Source organism: Castor canadensis, chromosome 2 (assembly GCF_047511655.1).
Source record: "Castor canadensis chromosome 2, mCasCan1.hap1v2, whole genome shotgun sequence".
NCBI lineage: Eukaryota > Metazoa > Chordata > Mammalia > Rodentia > Castoridae > Castor > Castor canadensis.
In genome coordinates, this window is record NC_133387.1 from 181,335,631 (window position 1) to 181,353,087 (window position 17,457).

The following is a 17,457-nucleotide window of genomic DNA, read 5'->3' on the forward strand; positions in this document are numbered from 1 at the left end:
GGACTTTGGGCATCCAGAACAGTAAGAGAATTAATTTCTGCTATTTTAAGCCACCCAGTTTGGGGTCATTTGTTACAGCACCCACAGGACGCTAATGGAATAATGACACTGAAAAAAGAAAACACAAAAGCCAGGAAAATAGGAACGATCAGAGCACGTAGCACTAGGCATTTCCACATGATATGCACATATTCTACCTGTGGGCAATCTGGGCTGGACTTGGAAATGAATTTCCTGCTGAGTTGTAGTCAAAAAAGATGGAAATACTGGCCCAGTGGTTAGGAGCATGGGTTTTGGAGTCCAGACCAGTGTCTTAGCTCTGCCTCCTACAGGCCATGTGACCTGGGGAAGGTCACCCTCTCTAAGCCTCTTGTCCTTGTCTGAACAGTGGGGATGATGACAGAGTCTAATTCACGAATTTGCCACAGTGTGTGACATGTTGCATCTTCAACAAACGTTGGTGGCTGCATACTTGTTACGGGTAGGGGTAATAACAATAAAATATACACATGGAAACAAGCACAGACTACCCCCCATGCCCTCGTTAAAACTGCAAAGGTTATTAGTCCTGCTGCTCCAACTGCAAAGCCTCTAGGGATGGCACAGTTGTCACCTGTCACAACTGACTACAATCACTCAATCAAGTGCCTTCACGATGGAGAGGAGGAGGATAAGGCCCAAAGAACAATAACTTGTTCTAGTGCTACAGTCTGGATAAGTGTCCCCCAAAGGCTTGGTCCCAGCCCATGGTGCTATTGGGAAGTGGGGAAGCCTTCAAGAGGCGGGGCCTAGTGGGAGGTTTTCTGGTCATTAGGTACATACCCTTGGAGGGGATATTAGGACACCAGCCCCTTCTCTTTTTCTCTGTCTGTCCTGGACCACGAGACAGGTTTTGCTCCACCACACACTCCTGCATTAATATGCTGCCACAGCCCCAAAGCAATAGGGACAACTATTCATGGATTGAAACTTCCAGAGCTGTGAGTCAAAATAAACCTTTCCGCTTTATAAATTTATTATCTCAGGTACTTTGTTACACTAACAGAAAGCTGACTAACACACCAAGCTTGCATTATAAATAATTCAGATAGGACTAGAACACAGCTTACAATTCTGGGCCTAAGGTAATGGCACATTAAGCACTCCCCACAGTACCTCCTTTGCCACCAAGGAGGTCATGACCACCACTCCAACTGGTCTCCCGACATCCCAGCTCTCGACCACCTGCCAGAGCTCTGGGGAAGCCTTTTGGTAATCCCCCAATAGGAAATTACTTAGATGCATTGCTCAGTGATATCTGGGAGGGGATTTCTGTGCCCGTGAGCTTTCCTTCCACTAAACAAGCCTATGATTACCTTTCAAACAATTCCAATATTTCTCTCTGACCGCTCCAAGTGCCTGATCCCCTGACCCTCTGATCCCCCCAAGCCGGAAGGGGGCCTGCAGAACACCAAGCAACCAGCTGATCACAGATAAGAAGGATCACGTGAAAAGCTTAGCCGGAGAGAAGGTTCCCAAGGTCACCCACCAACCCTCCAGCCCCAGGCTTGCCCCCACAGCTTTCCCAACCTCTCCAGGACTCAGAACCATTGTGCTTCTCTTCCACTTGACAGGGGCTTTGAACTTGAAGTTTGTGCAGGCCGCTCCATGGCATCTCTCAGCCAGGGAGACCTCAGCCCATCTGCAGACAGGGGACAGGATAGATGAGCTCAGACTTTGGCACTGAAACACTCAGCCCTGAAGATGACACATGGCAGAGAACACTGGTTTGGAGTTGGGCAGACTTCATCAGTGAAAGACAGGCACCAGTACCTGCTTTGCCAGATTACTGAAAGGACTTAATGAGGTCATGTTGCAACGATGCCTGGCATGTCATGTGTGCCCAATAAACAGTGACTGGTGGTAGTAGAAGGAATAGTGGTGGTGGTGGCATTGGCAGTGATAGCAGTGATAATACTGTAATACCTGGCACACAATTAGAATTTAATAGATAGTTAATAAATAAATTAAACCAGAAATTTTCCATGGGGCTGTGAACATCTTCATTAAAAACTTGCCCCATCCATAAAACATTAGTCCTCTTTTTTTGTTTGTTTGGGGTTTTTATTGTTGCCGTTTATTTGTTTCTTGAAACAGGGTCTCAATATGCAGCTCAGGCTCCCCTCAAACTTGCTACATAGCCCAGGCAGGCCTCAAATTCAACATCCTCTTGTCTCCACCTCCCAAGTGCTGGGATTATAGGCCTGAGCCCTCATGCCAGCCCCATTAGTTCTCTTAATCAACTATTCAGCCAACAATTATTTATTAAGCACCAACTAGGTGCTAAGGGCTGAATGAGGCACTGGGAACACAGATCACAGCAAAGCAGGCTTCCATAGAGCTTATTGGGGTTCTTAGCCTTAACCTGTTGGGGATCATGAGACCATTTTGAGAATCTGATTGAAGGTTTTAGATTCTTTTCCAGGAAGTCCACATCACAACATATATGTAACATTTGGTCAACATTTGAGGGATTTAGCTAAGAACCTCTGTCCCAAGGATCCTTTTTGCTCCAGTTAACATGCCCACAGCCGCCCCTGGAGCCCTGTCTGACCATTCCAGCAGAGGCTGCCTGGCCTTGAGGAAAGCCCATGGCAAAAACCCCAAATGCCCTCTTGACACAGAGGTACTGAACTCACCTGTGCAGGTGATTACAGTGCATCATAAGCTCATCCTATGCAAGCAGAGTTCAATGGTCCAACTGCCAGAGCAGAGAGGGCATCTGGTGTCATCAGAGCACCCAGGACTGAAATCTGTCTGCTCTCTCAGGGTCTCAGCTTGACTCAAGCTGACCTTTCGCTTCTGACTGCACTCGGAGGAATTTGATGCCTCCTGTTCACCCATCTCCAATTCCTCTTCTTCTGACCCCTCCCTGGCCATGAGCCAAAGGTGCACCCTGCTCCCAGACACTTAATCACAGACAGTCTCACCCACCTTCTCCATCTCACCCATTCTTGGCAGGCACACAATCTGATCACCACACTTTTGTCTGCGCAGTTTCCCTTGACAGAAAATTCCTGTCTTTCACCCTGGAGAGTTCTACTTCTCTGTGAAGTTTTTAGCTTTCCTCAGTCTGTGACACATCCTCCTCTTCTGTACTGACTTTCCACAGTAGGACGTTTTCTGCACGTGTCTGTCTCTGCTGATAGATTTAGCCTCCCCAGAGAAGGACCTCTGTCTTATTCACCTTTGAATACTCTGGAGCCGAGTATGGTGCCTGGTGCATACTAGGGACTGAGTCCATGTTGCTTTTTTTCTCTGGGAAAACAAAAACTAGATCCAAAGAGCCATGGAGCAAGGGCAGGCTGCCAGGCTAGTGAGGAAGATCAGGCACATCCAGCTAAACCTGGCACCCTCAGCCTGAGGCCCATGGGGCCAACCTCAGTTCCATCCACCCTGGCTGAATAGCTTAGGTCAAATCCTCTGGGTCACAGCAGCCACCTCCTGCTTGATGAGAACACTAATAATGGCTTCTCGAGGGACATGTCTGTCACAGCCAATTTGAAAGAGTGCTCTGACAGGCTCTTCCCCGGGACCCTCTTACAAAACCTCTGTTCTCCACTGCTGACTGAGCCTGGCTGAGATGCACCTGGAGATGTCTTCATGAAGGGATAAATGACTGAGATGTTGAGTACCCATACTCCATCATGAATGGGTCCCCTACATGGGCCCCTCAGGTGTGCAGGGACTGGCCCAGGCTCCAGAGGTCCAGATTCTGCCCTTTTCCCTACCCCCACCATGGTTCCCATGTTCCTCCCTCTGTCTACCCTCCACCCTGGTGGAGACCTGAAGGCAGCAACTACCTCAAGCTACTAAGTCTAGAAGGCCAAGATGTCTGAGCCTGCTGTCATGGGTCCTAGGGGCTTAAACTGCCAGTAAGCAGAAAGCTGGGACCCAGAGGACCTGCCCTTGCAGTGTGCGGTAACCCGCTGCCCTGGTTCTGAACCAGTTCCTGCATCTCCGACTCGTGGAATGTGGGGCATTGAAGGATATGAGACCCCATTCCATAGGAGGTAAAGAACTCGGACCAGAGAAGTCTGAGGACACGCCGTCAATAAGTGGGACTTAAGGAAAGGTCTCCTGCTTCCCCCTCCGGGGACTCAGCAGCTATAAGACTGCAATGAAAACTGAGAACCCAGCTAAAAAGGACCTGGGGTTCCCTGCCCATAAGCTGCAATCACAAAGCCTGATGGCAAAGTCATTGCACCAGGGCCGGGGGCAGTGAGCCGGCTAGCCAGGCCCAACAGGTAGAATGTGTTACTGAGAGGTCTCCAGGGGCTCCCTGGGACAGAAAGTGACAAGCAGGAGCTGGCCCAGCCAGGCTTCCTGGAATCGAGGAGAGAGACCCTGCCAGGCAGAGACAAATTCATTAAAAGGCTGGGATATTCCCCAGAGGAGTCTGACCTAAAGGCAGCTTCCATCCACAGAGGCCCAATTACCCATCAATCCATAATCCGGGAGAGCAACTCACGGGCTTTCGGATGGGTTCGATCATATTTTGGGGTCTTTATACCCAGCAGGCCCACAGAAGACAGAAGTAGTCCACCCAACCCGCTCGACGCTTTGTGAAATGCCACTTGGCATAACTGAGTACCCCGATCCTGAGGTCACACAGGAGGCCTGGCACAGCGTGAGCCACCCTCTTCCAGGGAGCAAGGTAGGGCATATCACTCGAGCACTCTACGTCAGTTGCCTCAAATGGAAGGACTATGGAGAGGACTAAGACAAAAGTGCAGGAGAGGCACTTAGCTTGGAGCTGGGCTCATGGGAAACCTTCTATATATGCACATTTGTTTGTGGTTTTAATGAAAACAGATCACTGTCAGTCTCTTCCAGAAATGAAGCATGCAGAGATGCTTCCAGAACTTAGAGGGCAGCTGGCACCCAGCGTGAATGGGGTTATGACCACAACAGCTGCCCTTTCCCCACTGGGCCAAGCAGGGATCTGGTCAGTATGTCTGGTCTGAGGCTCTGAATGGACAGTAGAGGCCATGTAGAGGCCCTGTCTGTGTTCCCTTTCATTCACTGACTGATAGCTGCCAGGTATAGGTACTTGTGGATTACCTCAGAACTTTCTGGTCTCTGGTCCCATGCAGCCCTCACACAGAGGGCAGGTCCCAAGTGAGGCAATCCTGGCTAGTGGCCCAAAGGATGCCCTGCCCTTGGCTCTCAACAACCTCTCCCACTGTGCCCAATGGGACCGGCCCTGGTTACCCATGCATGGATTTATTGTCTTTTGCATTATTTTTTTCAGTCTCTTCCCTGCCTCCACTCTTTGCTCTTCTGTCAGGATGGACTTAAGCACAACTCTCTCTCTCAGTGGTTCCTTAAAAAAAACCTACTTACATCCTCACCTCAGGACGGCTTCTAGGGAGCCACACTTCACATGGGGCACAGGCCCGGCCCTGCACTGAGGGTCTGTCCCCATCACTGCCATGAGGGAGGCGCACAGAAGAAAGCTGGCCAGGACACAGGTACCGCCCACTCATGTAGAGGAGCAAGGAAGGTGGGGGGTGATTGACAACTTCCGGCTCAAGCCGAACTCCTGAGAGAAAACAGATTGCGTACTGCAGAGCTGAAACAGAACAGAATGTCTCCCAGTTCGCAGATCCCCCGGTTCTAGGCTGCAGTCGGCTGGCAACTTTGCCAGAAAGATCACTGGGAGTACTTTAAATTCTCCAGGCATCCTGAAACAACAAACAAGACAGCATGCAGACAGCCCACTGCAAACTGACTATAAGACTCCCCTTGGACTACTCAGGGGCTCCTTCAGAACTCAGGGACCTCCTGCCTCAGGACCTGGGTCACCTCCAGACATGGACAGACTATCAGCATTTCTGACATGGAAAGACCCCATCTGACACATCGATCCCTACCCATCAATTCCACAGCGCCCTCAAGGGGAAAAACAACCTGTGCAAGTGTGAAGTCACACATGTGCACGCACATGTGCACACACGCACACACACTCACGCTCATACAGTGTGCAGCCCATCCTTCTGGTCAATTCTCTGGCTATAAGTAGTTCACACTGAGTGCTATCTGGCTTGCAAATCACGTCCCCACCTTAGCTCTACACAGACTGAGGGATTAGCAGCATGGAGAGTGTCCTATCACCCAAGCACTCAGCACCCTCAGTTAATGAAAGGAACAGCCCCCTTTCCCTCAGTTTCCGTGTACAGAAAGCACAGGACAAGAATTCGAGAGACGCAGACGAATAGTGATTGCAACACTCACACAAAAGATGAAGAAACAGAGAGGATGAAACTTACCCAAGTCAGTCAGCGAGGATGTAGCTGAGATTCATCAGTGACGAACAGAGGTCTCTAAACCCCAGAACCAGAGCTCTGTCTTAATCCCTACTCCAGTCACATATTATCATCCTTCGTATTCTCGCCATCCAAGATCCCACCACAAACACCAGCCCTGCCGGCCTCCAACAGCTGCTTACTCCAGCCTCCCACCACACACGCCCACAGCCCTACTCACCATGAAGGCAATTGGTTGGAAATGTTTTTTCTCACACACACAGTCCAGTTCACATCATGTACCCAGGATGCATCTCCTCTCCCCAGCTTCCTTCTCTCTAGCACTGTGTTCCTTAGCCTACCCAGGACTCCACACATGGCAGAAGCTCAGAGCCCCACTATGGCCTCAGCTTGGCCCAGAATGAGCAAAGACTCCCTGTCTTTCTGTCATAAACAAAGCCCCAAAGCCAGCTACCATCCACCATAAGGCAGTGTAAAATGAATCAATTCATTAACGAGGGTTACATTTATAACTTCAATAGTCAAGTCTAATAATTTCCTTTAGCTGAGATCTTTTGCCTTCGTTAAAGTAATCAGTGCCTGTCAGGAAATGATCAGAAAAACAGGATTTCCTCTTGTCATATGGAATCCTGCACACTATATGTGTCATCATAAGGACTGGGGCTAAGTCAACTCTTTCAAACGTTGGCACCCCTCAATAAGGCGAATAAGATTTTTTTTTTTTTTGCTTCAAAAGTCTTAATAAGATTTGAAATTTGAAGAGCTCAATCAGGAATTAATTACCCATTAAACATTATTTGCCCAGTTCTATGAGAACACAGAAGTATTTAATAAAATCCTTGCTTTCATGGAACTTAGAAGAGATAATCAGGAAAAATAGCCTAGCAATGAGATAACAGCTGAATAGGCTCCTATACTACACACATGATAAATCGGTCACTCATTTGTTCACTCTCTATAAACAGAGAAGTGTATGAAGTGTAACTGTACGTGAACACAATGGTACTTCTCAGAGATTGATACGCGGTATCTGCAAAGAGCTTCGAGAAGTAGGTAACATAAGGAAGTGATATAGTACAAGGCAAATATGACAAACATGTTAGGTGAAGAATGAATCTCCACTGTACAACGGGAGCAGTACAGAAAGATGGAATTATCAGGAAGGCTTCTGGAAGGTGCAGAACTTAAGTTACAATTGGTTCTATAGGGAGGTAAGCCAGTCACAGACTTCCAATCACCAGCAGGGGACGCTGTAAGCCCAAAAGCACAGTGCTTCCCATACTGCACTAAAGAACTCAGGTTTACCTTGGAAAGTGAAAAGCTGGTATGTTCATCTCAGGCTGTGCTCACCAGCCCAGAGTGAGAGCACCCAGACGGTTCATAAACACCAAATACTGGCACTGAGTTTGTTGGTTAATTTTTCCCCCACTTTTGTTAGGTTATATTTGTTGTACAGGGGGGGATTCATTGTGACAATTCTGAATAGCCTCACATTTTACATTGGTTAGATTGCCCCTACCATCTCCCCCCCAACCCTCTCTCCACCCCACTTAAAGCAATTTTCAAGAGGTTTTGTTGCTCTCTTTGTATGTATATGAAGCCCATCCACCATATTCCCTCACCTTCATCTCCATTCACCGTTCCCCTCCCACAAGTACTCCCTCACACACTGTACTTATTTTACAGTCCTGATGGTTAATTAGCTTGATTGGCTTGAGAGACACCTAGGATTAGTAAAGCACACTTCAGGGCGTGTCTGTGAGGGCATTTCCAGTGGATTAACTAAAGGGAAAGAGGTGTCCTGAATGTGGTGTGCAATACACCACCAACCAGACTGGGCGTCCGAATGGATGAAAAGGACAAGGAGGAAGCCCACTTGCACCAGCGTGCTGGCTCTCCGCTTCCTAGCCGCCTGAGATAACTGGCCTCCTCCTCCACACCCTCCTGCTACCTTCATGTTCTGTCTTCAGGCTCAAGTAACGCAGCCAGCAGTCCTTGGACTGAAACCTCTGAAACAGTAAGCCAACATAAACTTTTCCTTCTTTTAAATTGTTTTCCTCAGGTATTTGTCACAGTAACCAAAAACTGACTAACACACTGAGGATCCCAAAGGGGAGGAAGAGCTGCCTCTGCCCTGCACTGAGTTTGCTGTTGGGTGGGGAAGGCAAGCAAAATGCTCAGCAAGAAGAGCAGAAGTGGGTGCTCATATGGCACAGAAGGGGGAGCACTGAACCACACAGAGAACACACCCAGAGCAGGTGACTACTAAGCTGAATCCCAAGGACAGGTAGGGGGTGGGTGTGCAGGCTGCAATCACAGAAGCAGAAAATGTTGAGAACAGTAACAACAATCACAATACACCTCCAGAACCATCATTTTGAGTGCATGCCTTGTGTTGTGCCAGAAACTACACTTGGTATTTATCCACACGTGCACACGCGTCAGTTCTAATGTGCACATTTAGGACACACGTGATCCTTAATGATACCATAGCATATTAAATACTGGTCCTTTCTGATCGTGGGGATTCTGAGGCCAGAAAGATGAAACTGGGATTCAAATCTGAATCTGCTCTTTTATACTTCAGAACTTTTGGGGTGAGGTCCTTTGTGGCCCAGGGAGCCATCACCTCTAGGGGCCACAGTCCCCAAGTCCCAGCGCGCCAATCTGAGTCCCCAGGGAGCAATAAAGGAGAACGACCTGCTTGTGACTCAGCTTCAAGCTATTGGTCCAAATTAATGTCTCTTCCTCTCTCTGGGCCTCAGTTTCCAATTGAAAATGATAAGGCTTAGACCCACACCCTTTCCAGGCTCCTCCTGCTCTGACACATGGTGACCCTACAGTCCTAGTCTAAATGATCTAAGTGAAAACCAACATGGAACTGGAACCTGCCTCAAGAGATCCAGCCAACATGTTTGGCTTGGCCCAGGTCTGTGACTCACCAGACATAGCCTACATAGCAAGAATCCCTCCAGCCAGGAGAGGAGACCATCACAGACAAATCCTGGGCTCATTCTCAGAGGTCCTGAAATTCAAGGTGCTGAAGTTCAAGCCTGTCTCTTCTGTCCTTCCTTCACTCTCTCCTAATCCCATGGCACCTTTGAAAACTCAGGTCAGCCCCAGAAACCAGGGAGAACAGGCCTTGCTGTTTTCTGGACACGCTGCTCCTGAATGACAGTGTCCTCCACACCTGATCCCTCTACACTCCAAGTCCCAGCCACTGTGCTCCCCACCTCCTCTCCAGCTGCTAGGCCAGTGGTGAGAAAGCTAGTCAGCAGGGGCTGTGAGGCCAGCAAACTGTCCCTCCACCCATACCCTCCCGCCACACACATAGCCCCATCACGAGTTCTGAGGCAACCAGGCACACCAAACATGAGAATAAACAATCTCTTCTCTGAGTATATATTTTGTCTTCATTATGCCACTGAGAAGGTGTTAATATACAACTTACAACATATTAATCACCCCTCTAACTTCCAAATGCTAAATGCATCATTAACATTCATGTTTTCTTCAATTACTTGGTTGTTCTGGGGGAGGGGAGCCAATTGGCTCCTTACTAAATCCATCTCCTGTGGAAGGTTCAAGGATCATAAAAAGTTGGCCTGGGCCTCCATCTCTACTATGTAGGGGGAAATTCCTGTTCAGAGCACCCACTGTAGGCTGGCACTTAAACCACAATTGAGGTCAACAGTGAAAGGGAAGAGAAGGCAGGTGGTGGGGAAAGAGAGACAGAAACAGGGAAAAATCCCCTTGGCACCAAGGGTCATACAGACCTTTTAGGTCTGTGGCCTACCTCCTTCATTATGAAAGGAGTGGAGCTCAGAGAAAGTAAGTGACTTGCCCATGATGGAACAGCTGGTAAGTAGAGAGAACCGAGGAAGGAAGGGAAGGAAAACTGAATGTTGAAGAGGGATGGTGGTAGAGAGAGGTCCATAAAGAAGTGCAAAGTAGGAACAAGGGGAAGCATAGAGGGAGAGACCAAGGCAGGGATAGCTGTAGGATGTGAGAGAAAGAAAACTCTAAATCTCGGGCAAGCCAGAGCTGTCTTCAGCTTCACCACAACTGCTCATATCCACATCCCTGAAGTGGAGACCTAGACACGGCGACAAACAGGACTTGCTGAAGGAGGAAGGAGGAGCAGGAAGCACCTGGGTTGGACCTCCATCCCAGGGCTCCAAATTTAGCCAGACTGAATATGACACATAATTAAAATGTCATTACCCCACAATCCTGCCATCTAAACTTCCCTTGGAATTTGTTACAGGCGCTGGTAGCTACAAAATCAATCTGCTATTGTATTTCGGCAAATCAGATTCTATCATCTCCCTGCCAGTGGGTTGCAGACTAGCTCTGAATTGAAGAGGAAAAAAGAAGAAAAGGCTCCTGCTGGCAGGTCACTTTTGTCCACAGGCTGCCATCCAGCCAGGCCTGTCAACCTTGAGGCAGAAGCATCCAAGGTCAGCACACAGGAGCAGGTGCTTCCAAAAGGGTGAGGCTGGGGGCTAAAGACCAAGGTCCAGAAGGGCAGAGAAGGAGGGTAGGCGGCAGCAGGGTCAGCTTCTGCAAGTACCTTCTGAGCCCTGGAAAATGGTTGTCTGGATCATTGATAAAAACCCACCTAGTTCATCACAACCTGGGCAGTTGAAAAGCATCCTTTCCAAAGTCTCACAAATTATAGGGGGGAGAAGGGTCATCTTTACCTCCACAATGAGGTGAAAGCCTTAGAAGGGTCAGGATCATGGCCAAGCTTACCTCTCAGTAGGGGGAAGGGCAGAGACTATGTGTGTGACTTAGGACAGCGTTTAGCCTGGAACACATGTGTGCATGCACACACACACTCATTCACTCAAGATATAGGATCTGCAGGTTCCCAGGGGAGTGTGGCCAGTGTGACCTGCCCCAAAAGCCTCTGTGATGTGCCCCCTGAGCCTGGTGACTGAGCCCTGGTGAGTTCCTGCAGTCCACCTCTCAGCTGTCTTTCTTTGCTAAGCCCACTGCTATGCTCTGGACTGGCAGGATGCCTGCAGCAGCCTCCCTGCCATCTTCCCCAAACTTAGCTTCTCCTCCCTCCACCTTGCACATCCACTCCAAATAATGTCCAAAAATGCCACTTTGACCTTGACACTTCCATGCTCAGAAACCTCATACAGCTGCTTCTGCTCCTGCCACCTAACTGAAAACATCCCCTCCAAGGCCACTTGGCCCTACTGCCCTGTGAATACATGATCAGTCCTTGGTGGACTTCACCCTTCTCTCAGAACACTGGCATTTGCTACCTCTTCCTTCCTGGAGACTGGCCCCTGGTTTCTGTGGTCTCACTGCTCATGTTTTTTGCCTTCATCTCTCTGGTTACTCATTTGACTCCCTGGGTTTCTACCCCTGCTTGTTCCATAATTTCTTATGTTTTCTCAGTCCTTTCCCCTTATCATGCAGTCTCTGCTCTTCTTTTGTGGCTACAAGTGACGTCATCTGAGCCCACCGTCTTGGCTGCCTCTCTACCTGAGTCCCAAGTCTCACGCCCACACCCTTTTCCTGAATTCTGGATCTCATCAATTAGCTACCTACTGGAAGTTTCCATATCTTACAGGTACCCCAAGCCCAATACAGACAAGCTGAATTAGTCATCTCCCTTTCTGTCCCCAAATGGTTACTCCCCCAAATTCCCTCTGAATGGCATCACCCCCAAACAGTGGCCCTGGAAATCAGCCTGAACTCCTTGCTTTCCCTTACCTGCCCTCCCTCAGAGATGCCCACAGTGTCCTGCTCATGTCTCCACCTGAACTGCAAGCCCCTAGGACCTCTGCAGAGGGCTCCCCTGGGCCTCCTGAAACCCACATGTGCAGTGCTGACTGAGGGGGCAGCCCTCAGCCAGTAATAATGGCACTGGATGATAGGTACACAGCTTCCTGATCCTATAGGTGGGACCTTCAGGGCAGGCTTCCCACTGCCTCCAAGAGACCCCCAGGGAACTGAGCCCACACCCACAAGTGTCTTTAACACCTTCTAGTGGTTTCCCTAATTCCCTGTGGTATTTCCTGTTAATCATCTGATATTAAAACCTTTTACAACCCAAATTTTTGTCAGAGTCAACTTTTGGGGGGACCCAGGCTAAGAGCCTAACAATACTAAATCGTCCACCATCTAATCCATGTCCTCCCTCTCCATCCTGTTCCCAGCCCTCATCATTTCTCTCACTGTCCACAGAGTACAGCCCAAATTTCTTTTATTGTATGACTTCTAAGGCCCAGTGTAACCTGCCCTGGCCTCCTGTCCACACTTAATTCCCACCAGGCCCTTCCCTGAGCCCCACCAAGCAGCTCTTAGATCCAAAATGGCAGCTTCACCTTCTATGCCACTGCTCAACAGCAATGCTCTGAGAGGCTGTCCTGTCCTACCTCTGCCTTCTACACTTGAATACCAGGCCAACATCTGGACTCAACATCTGAGTCATTCCTTCTGTAAAGCCTTTCCCACTGCCTATCAGCTCCAACCCCTGGGAACTGAGTACCCATGCTCCCAGCCTCCACAACACACTTCCCCAGGACATTTGTGGTTCTCTCTTACCCTGGACGACATTCATACCTTCCTCTTTTAAAAGTGAGACAGTAGCTCTTCATCTTAAAGTCCCCAGGGCCTAGATTGGTAGCTGACCCTTAGTAGGTGCTCATTAAATGTCCAGAGAAGGGTGAGAGCAGAAAAGGTGGGAATGTACTCCTGGACTGCAGGAAGCCAAGCTTCTCCCCTCAGCCTCAGTCCCCTGCTTGGTCACTATCTGGTGTGGAATCTGGAGACATCTGGGAGAGACCTTGTCCTTCTGCAAATGTTTACAGTGCTATGTAAATAACTCTCCCAGGAATGATGTATATGGCCTTTCTGCCCTGGGCCTACCATGGTCCATGCCAAGTGGGCTGTCACCGTGGCTGTTCAAGTGAGACACTGAGGAATGTGGGTCTTCATGGAGGGGTGGGGCAAGGGGTATAATAAAACACTGTGCGAGGACAAATCTGGGACCCATGCCATGAAAAATGTGAATCTGTCCTTGACTTCAGTGGCAAATGAGCCGTGAAAACATATCAAAATATGATATTCAATATATGGATGTATTTAATATTTTATGAGACTGGAAATCAGTTACCAAAGGTTCAAAGGATAAATCAAGCGCCAAGCAGACGAACTTTCTCAAGCGTCTGCACCTGATATGTCCCTTTCCTCGGGAGGGGAGAAGGGAGGAAAAGAGAGCAAAGGCCAGGCCTGGAGACTTGGGGGAGTGGTAGAGACCTGGATGCACCCACTTTCTGGGCCTGCCTTGCATACTCCCTCCAGGCTGCTGACAAATCTTCTCCACCTGGTCAGCATCATTCATCCTGAAAAATTCAGTGACCTCCTTGAAGCACTCTTATCCAGGACCACAGAGAGTGTGCCCACGTTGCTCTGGGCCACACTGTGCACAGCAGGGCCTGGCATTCTATAAACACTGAAGAACTGGGGCTTTCCACACCCACCTCCTCACCCCACTCTAAGCTTTGTGAGGATGAAGGCTAGATCTCCCTTACTCCGGCATCCTTTAGAGCCTGGTGCATCCCTGACACACAGGGGACCTGTAGCACACATGGTATTGGAACTAAACGAAACAAAAAGAAGAGTTGGGTGTGGTGGTGCATACCTATTATCTCAGTAGTACTCAGGAGGTGGAGGCAGAAGGATAGAGTTCAAAGCTAGCCTGGGCTACACAGCAAGACCCTATCTCAAAAAACAAAATCAAACAAACAAAAAGGAAACATAGAAGAGGTTCTTACATTGAGAGTCATGAGTAAAACTGGGAATGTGGCTCAGTGGTAGAGCACTTGCCTACCATGTACAAGGCCCTGTACATGGTAGGGCACCCCAAAAATAAATAAATAAAAAAGCCATGGAAAGCAGACAGTTATGGAGAACACACTAGGCCCACATGCTAGGGACTTTCTGTGGTTTCACATTGCTCTTGTAAGTAATCCTCAAGGACACCCTGTGCTCTAAGGATTACTCATCTTTTTTAGACCCTCTCTTTTTTGTCCCCTCTCTTGCTATAGCCCAGCCCAGAGTAGGCAAATGGTGTCTTCACACAAGCTGTGACACAAAAGAGTGTTGATTTTCAGTATTCTTCAAATACTCAGTGAGGGGTTAACAGCCCCCACTGACAGAGAACAAGTCTATCTGCCCCAGGGACCCCAAAACTTGACTGGTCATCAATATCACTTGGGGAGTTTTGAAATTCCCAATTCTAGGCCCTAGGCCCCACTCCCAGCTGTTCCAGCCAAGTCTGGGATAAGGTCTGGTCATAAACATATTTTTGTCTTATTAACCTCCCCGGGTGATCCTGACCATGAGGCAGATCTGGGTACAATCAGTGATGCTGTGCTCTAATTGCCCATCTGGATTTTTTTTTTTTTTTTGGAAACAGGGTCTCCCTATGTGTAGCCCCAGGCTGGCTTCAAATTCTCTACCTTCCTGCCACAGCCTCCTGAGTTCTGAGATTTCAGGTGTGTGCCACCATGCCTGGCTTCATCTTGATCTTGACTATTTTCCCAGCTCTGGCTTCTAGGCTGTTGGAGATTAACTGGCTCCTTCCTGGGATGGGGGCTCTTTCTGCTCATCACCCTACACTTCTCTTTTTCTCATGTAATCCTCCTGAGCCCTTGTTTGTCTTCAGGCCAGAGTTCTCTCTGCTTGGAAGTGACCATAACCCTCTCCCACCTTATTTTGACCTCCCAGGTCTGGGCACAAGTCTAGTCAAGACTGAATCCTGCCTATCCAGCTCATTCTGAAACCCATGTGCCAAACAGTGCTTCCCAAACCCTGCTTCCCCTTCCTGACCAAGATGAACGCTATGACCTTGAATCTCATCTCTTCCTGAGACAGGAAAAGGGGAACCAGCAAGCCAGAGTTCCTCAGCCTTGGCACTACTAACACGTAGGTCAGACAACTCTTTATCATGGAGCTGTCCTGTGTACTGCAAATGTCTAGCAGCATCCCTGGCCTCTACTTAGCAGACACTAGCACCTCTAATTGTGACAACATCTCCTGGAAGGCAACCCCTCCCCAACAGAGAACCGTGGAACTAATCCATCAAGGGGCACTGAGCTTAAAAGCAAAGGACTTGTCTTTGAACCCATGCTCTCTGTGCCTTATGCCCCAGAACATGTTTCTTTGTCTTCATGACAAGGTCAGTGCTGTGAGAAGTAAATAAGATTGAACTAAATAAAACAAGAACATGCCTCAAACAAATTGGAGAGACCTTTAGAAGAGAGACGGAAAGCAAATGCCTATAGACAGCAGTATGCAGGTAAACTCTCTGTCAAATAATAAACTAATTAAATAAATAAAAAGCCCTGATTTGCAGTGTTTGCTGATTTCTATGGTGTGAATACACCCAAGGTGGCCAATTACAAGCAACCAACCTGATTTCACCAAATGCAGAATGGGGGAGAGATGTGCAGAATCGTGCTCTCAGACAGCCAAGCCAATAAAATAAGTGTGGCTTAGCAGGTGTGTGGCAGTGGGGAGACGTAGGCCTATGGCACTGCTGGAAAATGCTTCTCTGCCTACAGGCATCCAAAGTCATTTCCAAGCAAAACAAAGCAATGGCATTTCTGAACGGAGCACATCTGCCAGCGGGACTCAGCTAGCTAACAGTGAGCTCAGCTCTGGAACTTCCCCAACAGAAAATCACCCCTCAGCCTTCTTCCATTTCCTCGGCTGCTTTCAGACTTCTATTGTCAGAGCCAGCACCAAACACAACGGACATATTTTTAATATTAATAAGATACTAATGAAGATACAGCATCATCAAAACTTCAACCAGGACCACGGGCTCTGGGTCAGATAGTCCTGCACTCACAGCCTCCATCTGCAACCAGAAACATGCTTTCATTTCTCTGAGCTTGTTTACTCATCTGCAAAATGAACTGTAGGTACCCTGGCCCAAAAGGACTATGGTGAGACTGGCCTGTGGGAATTTCTACAAGCTAGCTCCTACCTTCTTCAAGTGGGGCTCTGAGAGCTGCCTGTGAGCAGCCAGCAGGTGCTGATCGATTCCTATAGAGCTCAATTTTACCTACTAAACAGACCCAGCTCCAGGAAGCAAAAAACTATCAGTTGAAAACAGCAAAAAGATGTTTCCAACATTTCTGAGAAACCAGGAGGAAGGGATGGCTCTGCAGCTTATTAAGGGTGTCAAAGAAAGAGGAGAGGGCTGATCTATGTGAAAGCCCCCAGGGCCTTCCTGATCAATACTGTAAGTGGTAAAGCTGGAAATTTAAGGAGCCGCTGGATGAAAGAGGAGGATGAGAGCAGATGGAAAGTGGCCCCGGGGTTCCTAGGTTGTGCCTGAGCTGGTGAGAGGGACCCAGGCAAAATCAAAGGCGAGGATCAAAGATCAAGGGGTGAGAGTTCCGTTTCAGTGGCTCGTGCCTATAATCCAAGCAACTCAGGAGATAAAGATTAGGAAGTTCAAAGTTCAAGGCCAGCCCCAGGCAAAAAGTTAGCCAGTGCACCCCTGTCATACCAGCTACATATGAAGTATAAATGGGGAGATGGCGAACCAGGCAGGCATGAGCGAAAATGCAAGACCCTATTTGAAAAACAACTAAAGCAAAAATGGCTAGCAGTGTGGTTCAAATGGTAGAGGCCCAGCCTAGCAAGCTGAAGGTCCTAAGTTCAAACCCCAGTACTGGGGTTTGAATAAATACAGAAAGAAAGAAAAGAGAGAGAGATAGAGAGGGGAGGGGAAGGAAAGGGAAGGGAGGGAGGGAGACAGAGAAGGGCAAACCCCTAGCTCCATGGTGCCAGAAAACAATAAATGGAAACCCTGACCGACTCTACTACGAATGCAGCTCTTTTCTCATCTCATTAAGCTGGACGAGGAACACATATGGTGCACTTCACTTTGCTCCTGTTCACTTCTGAGTCAGTTTTACCCCAAACTCAGCCACTCTTTACTTTCCACTTCCCCCACACATTGAGCCTGTTTATTCCTTATTTATTTTGCTCATCTCAGCCCCTTTACTTCTGGGAGTGATTCCAACTTAAAATAAAAAAAAAGCACACACATACAAACAACAACAAAAAAAAGTCACGATCAATTAAGAGACAAGCTGCTTGCAAATCA

General features: G+C 48.4%; 1 protein-coding gene across 7 annotated transcripts in view; it reads right to left on the reverse strand.

Moving 5' to 3' along the window:
- Grik4 (glutamate ionotropic receptor kainate type subunit 4) overlaps positions 1-17,457 on the reverse strand; it is a 422,725-nt gene that overhangs the window by 329,832 nt on the left and 75,436 nt on the right. The window contains exon 1 of one of the 7 annotated variants that reach the window (XM_074066524.1): positions 6,312-6,445. The exons of the other annotated variants lie outside the window; for them this stretch is intronic. The gene's annotated coding sequence lies outside the window, so the exon portion shown is untranslated. Of the gene's footprint in view, positions 1-6,311; positions 6,446-17,457 lie in introns of those variants that run through there. 7 annotated transcript variants of the gene reach the window in all.